Below are 15,492 nucleotides of genomic sequence, written 5' to 3'. Positions count from 1 at the left end.
TATTAGGTCACAGTTAACGGGTCGAATGCATGAAACTAACTTCTCTTGTTCCTGCGCTTGTGCACTCCGGTCTCTCCCCTTTCTTTTTCATTTTCGCATCACGCTTCGGCGATATTGAGATAATGTAGGTAGTTATAGCAGGTTGAAGGTATTCCGTAGCAGGTAGACAACAATTAGCAAGAAGTCAACATGTGCACAAGTAGGGCACTGAGCCACATTTGTAGGGGTCATCTTGAAGACAACTTATTAAAATTTGTTGATGGCTTATTTTTGCTCACAGTAAGAATCCGAGTACGTCAGGCATGTGTAGCATGGCCAAAAAGAAAAATTTAACCAAGAAATGTTTCGCGTGTCCCAATGGCACTCAGATGGCGCCAAGAAAATAAAATTAAAAAGAAAAGGGCAAGCAGCTGAGAGTCTAGTCGATTTGTCTGACAGTCAGCAGCGTTAGGCGCCAATTCATTTGGTCCCACCACCCCCCTCCGTTTCTCGCGATAGAAGGAAAGGAAAGGAAAATAAAGAAGACAGAGAAGCATCGTTCAAAAGCCAACCCATCTGCACACTCCAAACAACAACGGGGGGTCTCCTCGTTGCAGCCCTTCTCTCAGCATCCCCATCCGTCAATCAAAAAAACGCTGCCTTCTCGCTGCAATCGGCGCGCTCTCTCCTTCAACGCGTCAGTCGCCCAATCACAGCTCGCAAACTGAAGCGAGCCTCCGGTTGGTCTATCTCGTCAAGCCGCGCCAAAGGCTCAGGCTCCTCCCACCGCGCCGTACAAAAGGGCGGTCCGCGACGACCGGCTCCGCCTAGCTCGTGACGTAGGTGGAAAGAAGGCCGGCCTCGCGTCGCGTGGCGCGCGACCCATCCAGTGCGGTTCGGAGCGCTTGCTATCGCGGGTTGGAACTGTGCGCGTGAGACGGTGCGTGCGCATTTTTGCTCGAGTGCCTTGCAGTGCGGGAAGACGAGCCTGTGACCGCGCTGAAGATAATCGTTTTTTCGACCGCCGTGTTTGGCTTTGCGCACATTCCAAGAAGGAGCGCCCCTTGCAGCGAGACGAGAAACTACGAGCCGACTGTTGTTGCGCTCGGTGTTCTACTCGTCGGTCCCGTGCCCTGTTGTCGCGTTGCCTCCGTCGTCGTAGCGGTAGTGCGTGATCGCTGCTGCTGCTGCTGCGCGGCAGAAGTAAGGGGAGGCCTGTGTGTGCGTCAAGGTGCGCGGACGGTGCGAGCACGGCGTGCTCCGTGGTGGGCGGCGGGAGCGCACGCTCGTCGTCGCTCGCCGCTGGTCGCTCCTGCCTGCCGGCATGGCTGGCACCGCCCCACGGCTACTATGAGGATAACCTCGGCTGCGCCCTCAAGTCTCAGGTGAGCGCAGTCCCGTCCACGTGCTCGGCGCTGGCTAGGTTGCTTAGCACGTGACAGCTGTAGTCGTGGCGGACTGCAGTGATGTTAAGGAGTAGTGTATTCACTGCACATCGAGCGCCATAAACGCCCATCACGGCAACGTATTCTTTCCACGGTGAGATGTACCGTCAGTAGGATACTAAGAGCGTAGGATCTAACCGACTTCCATGCCGTGTAGATGTTTCAAACGTTATCCAATCATCGCGGGAATGGTTGATCGTGCAAGATAAGAAGACAGCTAGCAAACGAACGAAGGTTTCCACGCGCTTATCTCGGATATTTCAGGACAGTTATCGGTGCCGCGACATTAAGACTTGCGATGCATATGATTTCGCGGCTTTCATGGAGGCGTGGTGCGTCGTTGACCTGTGGAGGGTTGGTTGATGGCGCTTATTATGTGCCTTGATTACGTATTTAGCTCGTACTTATAGTGCAATGAATTGCGCTGTCAACGCCGGCATACTTTTCAAATAAAGCGCAATCGCAGAAAAAGAAAAAATCGGGTACACGAAAACGACGCGACACTAAACAGCGCTATCTTACTTCGAAAGTATGCAGAACGAACTAACCCACGGTCAGGTTTTTACTGCGCTGAGATAGCTTATGTGTCGCCTTAATGTTTAGGCACGACCCCTTATCGCTGCCCCTAACGCTAAATGGGTGCAGTTCCTATTTGCGATTGTCAAAGCAGCTTGCGAACAACAGAAAAGCCGGTGCTGTTAGCAATGAAGCGGCTAGGGTTCGAATGCTATCCTGTCGACTGCGCCATGTTAGCAATGAAGGACAGCTGCACAAGTTTTTTTTTTTTTTTTTTCAGTGAATGTTCGCTTTGAAATTGAGGGAAGTTCGCCTTGAAACAGTCAACGAACTTCGTTGTTTTTGAGCTTCCTACTTAAAAGGATAAACCTCTCTCTCTCTTCGTTATTTCGAAAATATGGCCCATTTAGATTTTGTTGTGTAGGTTTACAAAGATTCTTCCTCGCTCAAGCCGGTTGCCGGTCTTCAGATGTAATAAGTACGCTCAAATAGCAACGCCTCATAAACATCGTCTCCGAGGTCCTTTTATTCGGTGATGACGCAGAGTCACGTGACCGTCACACGTCTCGGAGTCTTCGAGCACCCGCAGATGCGCCAACAGGATATACGAGTCCGCTCGCGCGCATCTCTGAATGGACCAGGCTCCGGAGTAATACAGTATGCAAGTTTGCCAACACAACGCGAGGCGTCCGCGATTACAGCAGCGTCGAGAGGACCGGGGAAGCGAGAGGCATATATCCAGAGAGCATGCTAATGCTGGCAGCCACAGCAGCGCAGGCTTCCGGCATGTCCTTCTGGCACGGCACGACGGAGGCGGCGATTGCGATCGCGCCGAGCTAGCGCCGACAATTAAGAGATCTCCCACCCTTCCTCGTCCCTGTCGCGCCGGTGTGTGTATACGGACGCTGCCGTGATGTACTTGTACACGTCCAGGAAGAAACTTCGTAACAAAGCCAGTCGCATCGCCCCACGCTCACGGCATCGTGATGTAGCACCTTTGCGACTGCGTGCGTCGGTGACATACGCCAGTCGGGAATGCTGTGGAGAGGGGTTAGACGGCAGAAACAGCCGTAAAGACGACGACGACGGTCTTGTATATACCGCCATTCGAGCTCTATCCCTTTGTGTTGTGACGCTGAAAACATTTAGACAGACGCGCGGAAAGGAAGGACAGGGGGGAATGAGCGCGGGCTGAGCTGGCTTGTGTACAGAGCCTGCATGCCAAACACGGATTCGGAATTTCCCAAGGCACGCGGAAAGCGTTCTGTATGAACGCTCGCCTTTGAGAAGCGCGGTAGAATTTTCCGAAGTATTGACGTCATTGTTACCGCATAGCAAAGCTAGATAAGCTGGAATGCCGGCAATGACCACGAGTGTTATTCTCCTGAGCGCCTCACGTACAGGCGCGGCCATAAGTAAACAGAGCACGCTATTGCGTTCGAAGTGCAATCACACTTTCTCCATTGGTAATGAAGAAGCGTTTTGTGTATACAAGAAAGCCCACCTACCTCCGCTACCAGCATGCGCGCACCACTGCTGGAAATTTCAATTAGGTGACGCGTGAAAAATATTCGAAGGCAATTGCGTGCTCCGTTTACTTTTGTCCGCGCCTGTACGTGTCGTTCGGCGTTAGTCATTTTAAGCTGCGCAGAGTGTTTCCCAACGGCTTCCGTCGATCCATCGAGCGAGCAATGCTCTCGCAGTAGTTCTGAACGAAACATGCGGACGTCTTAAGCACGGACCACGGTTCCAGTCCACACGTCGACCGTCACTCTCTCAATTTACGCGTAGCCTCCACGCTTACGGCCTCGGATTACGAAATTGTCCAGCGCATTTGACTGCAAAGAAAAATCGTTCCTCCCTCTCGGTGAAATTCAAGCTGCTCGGGCCTGTGAAACCGCTCAAACAGGCATCTCAGTTCTGCTGTGAACGTTGCCGATTGGTGCCCGCCGCACAATCACAAAACGATGCTGTACTATGCCTGCCTGCCTGATAGCCCTAACCGCGCCTGGCCCGAGGTGACTCGCGACAACCGTCACTATTAGCCCCTTCGGCTGAACAGCAAATATAACCGACCGGTCGTTGGTTCGTAATGGTTACTACAACCGGAAACGTACAAACAAAAAGAAGAGATAATGCTGGGGAGGCAAGCCTGGAGCGAACTTTTTAACGTTCGTCTCAGTATCAACTTCGTCCGTGCTTTCGTTAAGGCTGCCGCTTTATAGCCTAAACCTATCCATGTCTGAATTACGAAAGCGAGACGTCACCTGATGCAAAGGCTAGCTTGCAATCTTCGATTCCAAAGGCCTACTACGTTCTCTCGGATTACAAAAGCCAACATAATACGACCCCCCCCCCCCCCCTCCCTTCTTTCCACCCGCCGCGACCATGCCACATACGCTCACCGTCCTCGGCCGCACACGACGTGGCCTCAACGTTGGGCCACGCGAGCCAGCGTCTTTATCTCCCGAGCGGTGGGTTAGAGACGCGCTCACGCGAAGAGAAAGAGAAGTTTGGACGTGCGGTATCTGTCGACGTACCAGCTTCGCCGGGCTCCCCGACGTGCGTGGCCGGGCGCCCGATTCCCATAGAGCAACGCACGACCATTCGCCGCCGCCGAGGGACGACCATTAATCAGCTGGAGCGATTACCTCTTCATCGCCGGGTTATGAGCGCGCATGGCGCGATAGCAGCGAGTGTGTGTCTGGTATATTGTGGAAGATGATGCGGCCCTGCCAGCAGTTTCTCTGATGTATCCCCCCTGTCGGAAGTTTCGGGTTGTCGAAATGAACGAACCGCTATGTATACACCTCAGTGCCAGATATGCGCGGATAATGTTTTTCTGTAAGAAGACGGTAGTTGCGGTGATTGGACGGACACATTTCATTCGTACATACGCTGATCTGTTCGAGCATCACAGTTCATTCTCTTATTAGAAACGATGCTTACTTGATTTACGCCCGATGCCGTCATTGAAGCGCTGTAACATATGGGGAATGACATTCAATTTTTATACGTCGCATTGAAGCAATTTTTGCCAAGAACGCCTACTCACAAATCTGCAATATGCAGGTTGTTCACTGATATACCGCTTTTGTCGTCTCATAATACACAGTGCTATACCAAATGTTGCTATTTATCGCTGCGTTCAATGGGATGACAGTTAATAACGCAGTTAACCGCGAATTATGACGCGCGCATAGAAATAAAGAAAGGCACTAATTATGTGACCGCGGAGTAGCAGAAACAGCACTTTTCAGGGTTCTTTTTTTTTACTTGTTTTTCTCATTCGTTCTGTCTCTGGTATATACAGCTGGTGTCGTCTATGGAAGCTTCTTGCAGCTAGAGATGCGTAGAAAATTCGTTGTAATGAATAACTTGTTTTTTCCCCTTAATTTTCTACAGTTTTACTAGAAATATGCTTTAAACAATGAATATTTACAATGCACTATGTGTAAAGGGGCACTAATAACCGCAAGCGAGGCCTACAGTGTACCGCTGTGTATGAAGAGGGGTCGTGCTAAATTTTGGCTCCGTACTTCCGCTCCATTGCCAGAAAAAGTTGTTGCGGACCTGTAGTCCATGGCATAAATGCGTGAGAGGTTTTTTTTACCTTATCACGTCACGCTTTTTCACGTGAGCTCAAAGTAGGGCCGTCGCAAGTCGCTTCTCTCGCATTAAAAACAAAGAAAATGCTGGCTGCGCTAGAAAAAAGGTGCGAAAATACTGAGCCGTCAGACACTGCATGCATGGTGTATGAGGCTTGGTGTGTACCGACACCGCCACGCGTACGAGGCCAACCCGGCGCTTGCTGCACGCGTTGTTTGTTCCTCGTTCCTGTCTGTTTCCGCTATGTTTTCTTCAATACCTCTCAAGAACTCACCCGGCCAGCTGGAAATGACACCGGATGTTACGTCATCGGCATCCTCAATTGGTGGCCGTAAAGTACTCGCATGCGCACTGCAGCATTGTACCATCATCGCGCTTCATCACTGTGCCACTCTTCAGGCAGCTATGGGACCCATCCGCTACCCTAAAAAAGTTACTATGGAACGGGATGGCGACATAGAAAGAGGTAGAGACAAACGTAATGAGCACACTATGTTTATGCCGTTCTTGTTTTTTTTTTGCTTTTGTTTTACGCTGTATACCTTGCTACTAAAGTTACGCCAGCAAAGTTGCTTCTCTAGAAACAGTCAAACGAAAAAGTTCGCACCTCGCTCGTGAATTGGGGCGTTAAAGTGTACGCCATAAGCACCTACAGATGATACATTTTTACTAGGCCTCATGCGCAGGCACCAACTACGCGCGACCGCGGAACACAGTAGCGCAGGTGCAGGTGTTGTGAAGTCGCGGTTCAGTAAACCCGATCCGTGGCCCACAATTAGCTGCTCGCGCCGCATACTGCTGTTAAACCCTCCTCTCCCCCACGGATGGAGAAGGGAGTATTTACCGTTACGTTCGCAAAGCAATGAGCTCTCAAGAACAAAGGAAAATCGAAAAGGCCGCGCTTGTCTTAACGCTTGAACCGATTCGAGCAGATGCGCGAACTGCGGCTTTATACTATGTAACGCTGCCCGCACCACAGGCATTATAAATTATTTCTTATTTTTTTTATTCGAAAAGAAGGATGCACAGCCACTCTTCTGGACGCTCTACAAAGGTGGACAAAGACCGTACTTAGTCGCAATTATGGCGCGCATTTCTCTATCTTTATAGAAGCATGCGCTGCAGATAATTCCGAAATAAACAGTGCACCTAAAGCCTCATCTTCAACAATGCAGTGCATAGCCACATTCTTGGCACTGCAATGATGCGAGGCCACGCTTGATCGGTGAAGCAGATGATGAAAAATACGCCTAGGCCGATCGTGACGTGAATGCGAAATTGCGGGAAGCAACCGGAATCCTTTGCAACAAGTCTCACGCATGAAATAACACTGAAATGCTCACGTCCGAATCATGATTGTGCACTAACAAGCATGCCCCATCCCTTGTGCACCTATGAGTGCATAGGAATAACAGCGTGCTCGTAACGATCATTAATAGTCAGTAACCAGTCCATAAGTAACCACGCTGTAATTTTCTGGAGCGTGCTTTAACATTTTAGGAGTGTGCTTAGGCGTGCTGCTTTGCGAGACATCCAGTTATGCATACTTCACTCAAGCCTAGCAGATCTGGACGAACGCTTCTAGTTCGTGTGGCTGCCACCGCCTGCCGCTTGGCGCTGAACACTCAAAATTACCGCGAGAATTTCGAATGTTTGCTACATCCCACTGATTTTCGATGGTCGTCGCAAATAGTTGGTGTGAGCGCAGGAAGGATTTTATTCACGTTTTGCAACGTGGAAAAAGCGTCAGCCATGATGATCACGATGTTAGAGCAGAATCTCCAGAGAATGTCTCGTTTTTTGCAAAATTACAAGTTTAAAATATCCCCTTTGGATGGCGCGATGTTGCTGATGTCCAGGATAGCATGTTTTAATACCGGTGCTTAAAGTACCCCGATAATCGCGTTCATTGCAGTGTCTTTTTCACGTTTAATTTAAAATTCCTGACATATCTTCAGCATTCATCATGTATAGCCTAAAAAGAACGTGCAGTTTTAACACCGTCGTGATCCTATCAAGATAAAAAAAAAAAAGGCAGACTCCACGCTCTTCTAAGCTAGAATAGGACAGCTTACTCCCTATTTACTGCTTTGAGTTTATAGAGTACAAGAAAATGGCGGTCTGCACCCAAAAGCAGCACACCATCCTTTTACTCCTTCTGTCCTCTTCTTGCGCCTCCTTTCCTCGGGATAACACCCAGCTGCCTCGCTCCTAGTGGGTGTGCACTGTATTGCACCTGCCCTGCAGTAATTACTTTCCAGTTCCATTCAGTGCCAGCTTTCTTCTCACACAGCGAGCGTATACATACACGCGCATATGCACCCCTCGGCGCGTTCCATGCCCCAATCAGGCCACTCCTTTCGAGTGATCAAAACGCATATTACACACCCTGCTGCAGCGGTTTGTGCCGGCCCGATCAAACACACGTACACCGCGGCGGCCCGCGCGTGGTCTCTAATAGCTGGTGTCCGGCAGGTAGAAAGCAAAGAGAAAGAAAAAACACGTGCCTCCAACGTCCTTCTATTTGCTTTTGCTCCGCGCACAGAACGCCATGTAAAAAGCCGTTCAAAATCTGGGGCGCAATTTTCTCGAAAGGCGGTGGTGGTGGTGCCGGTGTGGTAGTATACACACATCAGTGGTGGCGGTGGTGGCGATCATTTGCTGCGGAGCTCGCGCGCGCACCCACCCGCAAGCAAGCGCATAGAGACGCGTGTGTGGGTCGAGAGCAAGGAGTTGCGAGAGAGCTATTACACTGCGAGCTCCGCTCAGGCTCGCACAACACCATGCGTGGACAGACCCCACACACCAATCACCCCCTCCCCTTCCTCCGCTCAACGCCCGTTTAGCCTTACCACCGCCGCGCCTGCTGCTTCGTTCGGAAAAAAGGTGAAGAGGGGTGGGGTCTAGGCAGAGGGAAAAGGCATGGACCCGCGAAGCTATAGCTGAAGGGATGGAATGAAATGAATGAGAACGAGCAGAAGGGAAAGTGCACAGGCCAATATGTCTCCTTCAAGGATTGCGCGTGGCTCTGCTGATAAGTTCGATCGGCAATTACGAAGAAGAACGCCACGAGTATAAGCTGTACTCGCGTGTGCTGGTGTATTCAGCCCTAACTCATATCGTGCGCGCGAGTTGCTGAAACTTAACCTTCTCTCCTCTGTGCACGCACGCACGCACGCACGCTGTGGAGGAGTGCTCGAACGGTGGATTGCTAGGGACCCTATAGGAAACGTGCTTTCGCGAGTGGATTTTTAGTTGCGATCTTGGCAAAACGTGGCTCTAGGCTAAGCATGCTGCCTTTTTAAGCCCAACTTCTTATCGATGTGCAGAGCGAGTTTTTGCTCTCTCGTTGAAACGCGTTTTCTTTCACGCGCGGACACAGCCGTGTTGTAAGTAGGAGGGGGAAAAAAATCCCTCAATTGTTTGATCTTTTCGGCTTCTTTTTCTGCGTATAAGGTTTGTTCGACAGGTCTGTGATCCCTCTTGGCGAAGGACCTCCAAACTAACTGCCTGTAGTTTAGATGTGTGATACTGCGCCCGCTGTTGGCAACGGCTTCGAGATATTCGATCATGTGGCGCGCCTTTCAGTAAGTGTGCATTGCGTGCACGGTCTGCGCATGTTTTCTTGCTTGTTTGATAAGTTTAATCGTAGATTTCTGTTTGATACTACACAAGTCCTCGGTGGTAAGCGGATCGAGTGCGTTTTTATATATAGGTCAATAAATGTCTGTAGTCACCTGAATTTCTCTCTTCAGCTAACAAATAAGTGCCCTATATATATATATGTGGGCATGAAGGGTATAATTTCACTGTACACTCTATCTAGCGTTCACGCGGTGCTTTACGCAATTGTCGTTGTTGCACCATTAGATACATGCGATTTCATTCCTGCGCACTTGATGCGCGATTCCCGCGCACTGCCTTCGACGACAGTGATTTCGTTTCACTTTAATGATGCATTTTCAAATGCCGAATGAACGTGGTTCTCCATATCAGGCATGCGGTATAGTTGCAGGTTCCGGTTTAATTTCGACCGCTTTGAGGTTCTTTAACGTGCCCCCCAAATCGCGCCTTTATACAGTTTATAAACCTCAATCAAAACGCGCACTCCACGCGGCTGAGGTGCCGAACTCCGCCGCCATGTACTGACTCACAGGGGGACGCTGAGCTATCTGCACCCTGACTTGTATAAAATGCGCCCGCCGGACCAAGACAAGTACGGCTTTCAGCACCGGGCTATACGCCCACCGTCATCAGCATGTGTGATAGAAATTTAATCGAAAGATTTAATTTCTCTGCGATGTGATAAAGCACGGCGGAGACGGGACAGGCTGCGAAACATGTAGCGAGGTTTGACGGCCTTTCCCGTCTCTACCCTTATAAACGTTGCTTATAGACAGCCTATATGCTTCTTATAGACTCTGCTGCCATCCTATAGATATTTCCTTTTGTCTTTCAGTCTATGGAATGTATATCGATAAAAGTCAACTAAAATTGTATGGTCATAAATCTATACATTGTCTATAGACTCTCTATAGCAGCTGTATTGCATATATACTATTCTCTAGGATCTGTCTAAAGGTACTCTGTAGATTTTATTGAAATGTCTATGGAGAGTCTACAAACTGTCTAAAGAAATTTTTGTAATCTGTTTAAAGGCACTCTATAGACTTTATAGACAAGTCTGTGGACAGTCCATAAACTCTCTAAAGAAATTTTTGTAAGGTATACCGCACTGTATCACATCGCTATGTCGCAGCAACTAGCGAAAAGCCCCACCTCAGTAATTTATCTGCATCGCAGGCGGATTGCTTGAGATTTAAAGGTGCAGTGTGGAATTGGCGCACTCAGAATGTGGCTTCCCATACCTACTGCGCACAAAGAGACAGGAATTAAATTCAGTTTTCGCTAATATCCTGAGCGTTCTATAAACTTGTGACGGCGGGCATGTGTATACACGTACGCCGTCGCGTGTCCCACTGAATGGCGACATGCATGTATCCACGCGTCTTCCATCACGCAAGGTCACACAAGCGTCCGGTTGGCTACACACGAATCGGCGGGGCTTTCTCCGCGCGGACCCTTTGTACAAAACGGGGAGCCGCGTGTGCGTAATGCTGTCGACGACGAGGATTGCTTATGCATACAACAAGCGTTCCCGAAATGCAGCCTCTTGACATGGATATGCCGAGAAGAGGGTCGCGTGATCCGCGGTCGCTTTCTCGCTACAGCCGCCCGGCGAAAGCTTCCGCGCCCAGCGCCACCACGCGCGGTGATTTATCCGATCCCGCGTCTCGTACATCGTCCGCCGCATGTCATGTTTTTTCCCACTGTGCACGCTGGTTTTATTCCTGTTCCTCTTGCTGCGTACAAGTATATACGCTCTCTGTATACTGTATACGCACGTGTTCTGCACTGAAGTCGCGACTTCAATACTTTCAACGAATGGCGGCCTAGTTAAACAAATCACGTGTTGCGCATCTGGTTTCGAAACGATTGTGGAAAGAGAAAAGAAGCGAGGGAGAAAGAGAGAGAGCGCCATGTGCTGCTCCCAGGTTAAACTCTCATTCGTTGGAAAGAATTTGTTTCCTTTTTTGTTTTCTTGTTTTTTTTTTTGGGGGGGGGGGTCTACAAAATTAAAAAAAAACATTGAAATCGTTACTAAACAAGTTATCCGTAGCGCATTTTTAAGCAAACTGAGAAAGTTTATATAGGTTGCGTTGCAAGAGCATAAAGTACTTGGCTGCTTATAGCTAAATATACGCTTCGTTAAAGGAAACATATTTATTTGACTCGAAGTTTCTATCAGAAGACCGATCTTTTTCAAGATATATATTTCGTATACGGGTTCAGGTTTCATAGTTGAGTTATTGCATCTCCCATTCTGTTCGCATAACATGATGTAAAAGTGGATAAATTGGCGGCGCCCGGTACTTGAGAAAAAAACAACTGCTCAAAAAGATACGCCGAATATGAGGTATACAGTGTATACTTGATGACTTCACTATGTGTCGCTTGGTGCGGAGCCAGCAGTCCCGAATGTTGTTGGTCATGAGTTCCTATACCTGCTGGGCGCGATGACCTCTCTTATAGAGCACATCACGAGCTAGTTGGTTTTCCATCACACGGAAACCGCGCAAACTTCACGACGTAAACATTAGGAGAGTTTCAAATTGGGCTAGTTGGTGGTTGTTATTCTCGTGCATTGTTGCGCTTACGAAGGAACATCTGTTCTGTGTCGTCCCTGAATGTGTCCAAGTTCCTTCGTAAGCGCAACAATGCACGAGAATTCACGACGTACGCAGAAAGGGGAGACGAGACACAGGCGCTGACTAACAACTGAAATTTTATTGCTCTGACACATCGTCTCCCCTTTCTGTGTCCTTCGTGTAGTTTGCGCGGTTTTCGTGTGACCTCTCTTATGTCCGATAGCATCGCTCCATGGTATTGTCTCTGTCTCGCGTCTTCGGGCTTCACGCACATCAGCGAGAGTCAGATGTGATCGCTATCTCTGGAGTAGAGAGCGAAGTCTCTACTCAGCGACTAACACGGCGTCACCGACTACATTCTTGCTGTGGCTGCGAGCGTTCACTGCATAAGCTCGTTACAAGCAATAACATGCCGGGATTTTCCCAAGGAGCACAAATAATTAATTGGCCCAATATTGGAAATGATTTCACTCTGGTCCTTTGTTGAACCATCATTTGCCGTTATATTGCCGATACTGGTCAAATGTTTAGGGGAATCCCCCAAGATGGAGTAGACATTTAATAAGGGAGTAATTACTCAAATATTGATGTTAATGAGTAATTACTCCCTAATCAAACAACTCCAATATTGGGCTGATTACCTATGCTGCTTGGGCTGCAGATGTTTTTGTCGCCTGCATTACTGCTTAGATTTTTTTATTTTTTTATTTTCTGTTATTTCGCTCCTTCCATCAGGTATTTTTTGGTCGATTTTGTCAATGTTTTTTGGAAAAGATATCACAAAATTGACGTGCATACGAGATGGAATTGAAAAAGTTGGAGCCTTATTTCTTTTATTCAAATAGTATCGTGGAATTCACCAAAATGCACGAAATGTAGTCGGGTGTGAAATAAATTAAAATTACTTATTAAAGCGATTGTTGTTGTAGTGCACTGATGTATTGTAATTATTCGATAAAATCTGCAATAATTGTGCTCTTTTCATTAGAAGTCCACTTGGGAACGTTGCGGCAGTTTAAAGAGAAATCGTGTGACAGCTTATAACTTGATTTATACGCCTGTTACAGCATGGGACTGCACTGCACGACGAATTCTGACAATGCGCAAGAAATTGTCCTCGGGCTAGCATTCGGTTACACGTGCGACATGCCTCGATGCTTTGCCACGTCGGAATGTACGCTATCGTGGACGAATGGCACGCGAACAGGGCGGCTCAAGCACTAACAGCAGAATGGGATTTTAGTTAAATGAGATTTTATATTCTCGCGGTTAGGTATCGTTTTGGAACGTACTATGACGTCTGTTTGAAGGTGGTAACGTACCTCGTTCGAGCATTTCTCCGTCATGTATTATTTCTGTGTTTTACCATTCGAATATTTCCCCGTCGCGTTTATTAGCCCTCGACTCTACTGCTGTATTGGCAGCTTCGTTCATGTTCCGTCCTCTCAATCGCTGCTCAGTCGATATCGCAAATGCCCTTCAGAAGAGATTCCTGCGTTACTAAGTTATGTGGAACAAGGTTTGCAGAATTCTTTTCCCACCTCTTGTTCAAACCCACCCACATGCAATTTCTGGCACTGCGCACAGTGTTTCACGTACATAAGTCAAAATGCGGGCTAAAAACAATGTCACCGGCGCTAAATTTTAATTTCAAGCGGCGCGATTACGAACCTTTTGAAGTTCTAGGTCCGTCCTCTTCTTCGCAGAAGCCGTGGTCTCTCTGTGTGTGTGTGACATTTGGCACCGATTCAAGTGGCCAAACTTGTGTTGGGTGGAGGTTGAAGGTGGCGCGTCAGGAAATGGTGGTGGGTGGGTGGGCCTGACGGGCAGCAGACCCAGCGCCCCCTAGGGGATTGCAGAGGATCGGGGAAACTACCAGGCCCGAAGGTGCGTCCATTGGAAGATGCCGGAGCACTCTCAGGGCACCTGCCAAACTGTACAGACCACGGCTTCACCGAGGCCCAGGGTTGGCTCCGTATAACAGCTCTCGCTGTAAAGAGCAATAAAGCGTTATAGGAAAGCACGCCTGGAAAATTTCGGAGAGAAGAGAGCTGAGAATAGACTTGCGAGGGATGTAGCAGTGATGAAGGTATAAGCTAATAATATAAAACATAAATTGTGGTTTGGATGGGTGCGCCAGAGAAACATGACAGAAAGTTCATTTATCGTCAACAAATTGGTGGAATAAAAATTCAGGGGCACATAAGACTGCTTACGTGCTGTGAAGGCGAATGCACTGTTGTGTCATCGTGAGCGTTCGATCTCGACGTAGGTTGCGCACTGAGAAATGAAAAGAAGATGCGCCTCCGAACGCTGATGATTCCACAAAGGTCGGAGTGAAACACTCGGGACACACGGTTCTAATATTAGTCGCGAGCTAGCTTCCAACCTATGAGACGTATACTATATGGGACGAGAAATCGTATGACACGACCCGCAACGATGTACGACGAACAGTTCTGTCACAGTTTTAATACGAAAATTCGTTTTTGGGCAAAGGAAGTGGCGCAATAACTGCTTCACATCTGCGCGTATACCTCAACTGCACCATAAGGGAAGATGAAGAGTCTGGGAAGGCACACAATTGAAGGGAAGGTGCATAAGTCGTTGGTTCGAATCCCTGTCGCAGGCAAACCTCCAACTTGGCAGCACATGTAAGCTATATGTAACGAGAAATCGCATGACGCCATCCGAAACGCTGTGTGTGATGAACGGTCGCTCGCAATTTTGGAACGAATGTACAGTCGGGAAAACTGGCTCCACATTGAGCTCAGCCTGTGGGGGGTATATACAGACGGAACGACATGTACAGATTGTCTAAAATTGCGGTGCTCAGCTTGCTATTTGTGTCCTACGGCCGTTTGATGACGTCACCCTATGTTTCTTGCCACCGCTGGAATTTTCTGCACCGTTTGCGAGCGCGCGCGCACGCACGCACGCACGCACGCACGCACGCACGCACGCGCGCACACACACACACACACACACACACACACACACACACACACACACACACACACACACACACACACACACACACACACACACACACACACACACACACACACACTAACATTCTAACACACGCCACCGGCTTTTCTCGTAATGGGGCTAGTAAGGCCTCTGCCTTAAAATAAACTTCTGCGAAAGGTAAAAAATAAGCGCGCCAATTAGTAGCTGAAAGCTGAGGCTGCAAAAAAAAATTTAAAAATGAAGGACGAGCATATACGAGTAAAAACACGTCTGAGAAAGGTCAAGGTTTAGCTATAAATAATGTGCTAAAGACATTTACGAGACAAAACTTCAGAAAGAAGGATTGGCTGGCTCCTTCATTGAAGTCAAATGTCCCCATATCGTGTTGTATCTGTCCTGCCTCCTATGTCGTCGTATCTTTAGCCCAAGTCTTCCCCGAGGCAAAAACAATATTCGAATGTGTGCGAGAATATTCTGCAGAGCGTTGAAAGTAAGACTGATTCGAATAGCAGATTCGATGCATGCTCTTGTCTACCTGACTTGTTTTTCGTGTGGTTGCGTTTACGCGGACTATAGCACACAGCCCTAAGTCGGCTACGCTTGAGAGGCCTTTTCTTTTGCTCTGCGCCACGCACCCGTGTGTTCGTTGTGTGGTCTTCGTACCCTCCACGCAAATCCGAACAAAGCGTCGACGGCATTTGGCTTCTTCTAGAGGAATGGCGCTAGACCACATCCTCACATGCTTTAAACTAATCATGCAC

At 48.5% G+C, this 15,492-nt stretch overlaps 1 protein-coding gene across 5 annotated transcripts in view; it reads left to right on the top strand.

Moving 5' to 3' along the window:
• LOC149358474 (GATA-binding factor 2-like) overlaps nt 1-15,492 on the top strand; it is a 256,638-nt gene that overhangs the window by 166,485 nt on the left and 74,661 nt on the right. For 3 of the 5 annotated variants that reach the window (XM_089570548.1, XM_089570547.1, XM_089570544.1), the window contains exon 1: nt 880-1,364. The exons of the other annotated variants lie outside the window; for them this stretch is intronic. The gene's annotated coding sequence lies outside the window, so the exon portion shown is untranslated. Of the gene's footprint in view, nt 1-879; nt 1,365-15,492 lie in introns of those variants that run through there. 5 annotated transcript variants of the gene reach the window in all.

This window comes from Amblyomma mixtum, chromosome 2 (genome assembly GCF_055824585.1).
Source record: "Amblyomma mixtum isolate Tamu chromosome 2, ASM5582458v1, whole genome shotgun sequence".
In the NCBI taxonomy this organism is placed as follows: domain Eukaryota; kingdom Metazoa; phylum Arthropoda; class Arachnida; order Ixodida; family Ixodidae; genus Amblyomma; species Amblyomma mixtum.
Note: the sequence above shows the minus strand (reverse complement) of the source record. Positions and strands in the feature narration are given on the sequence as shown.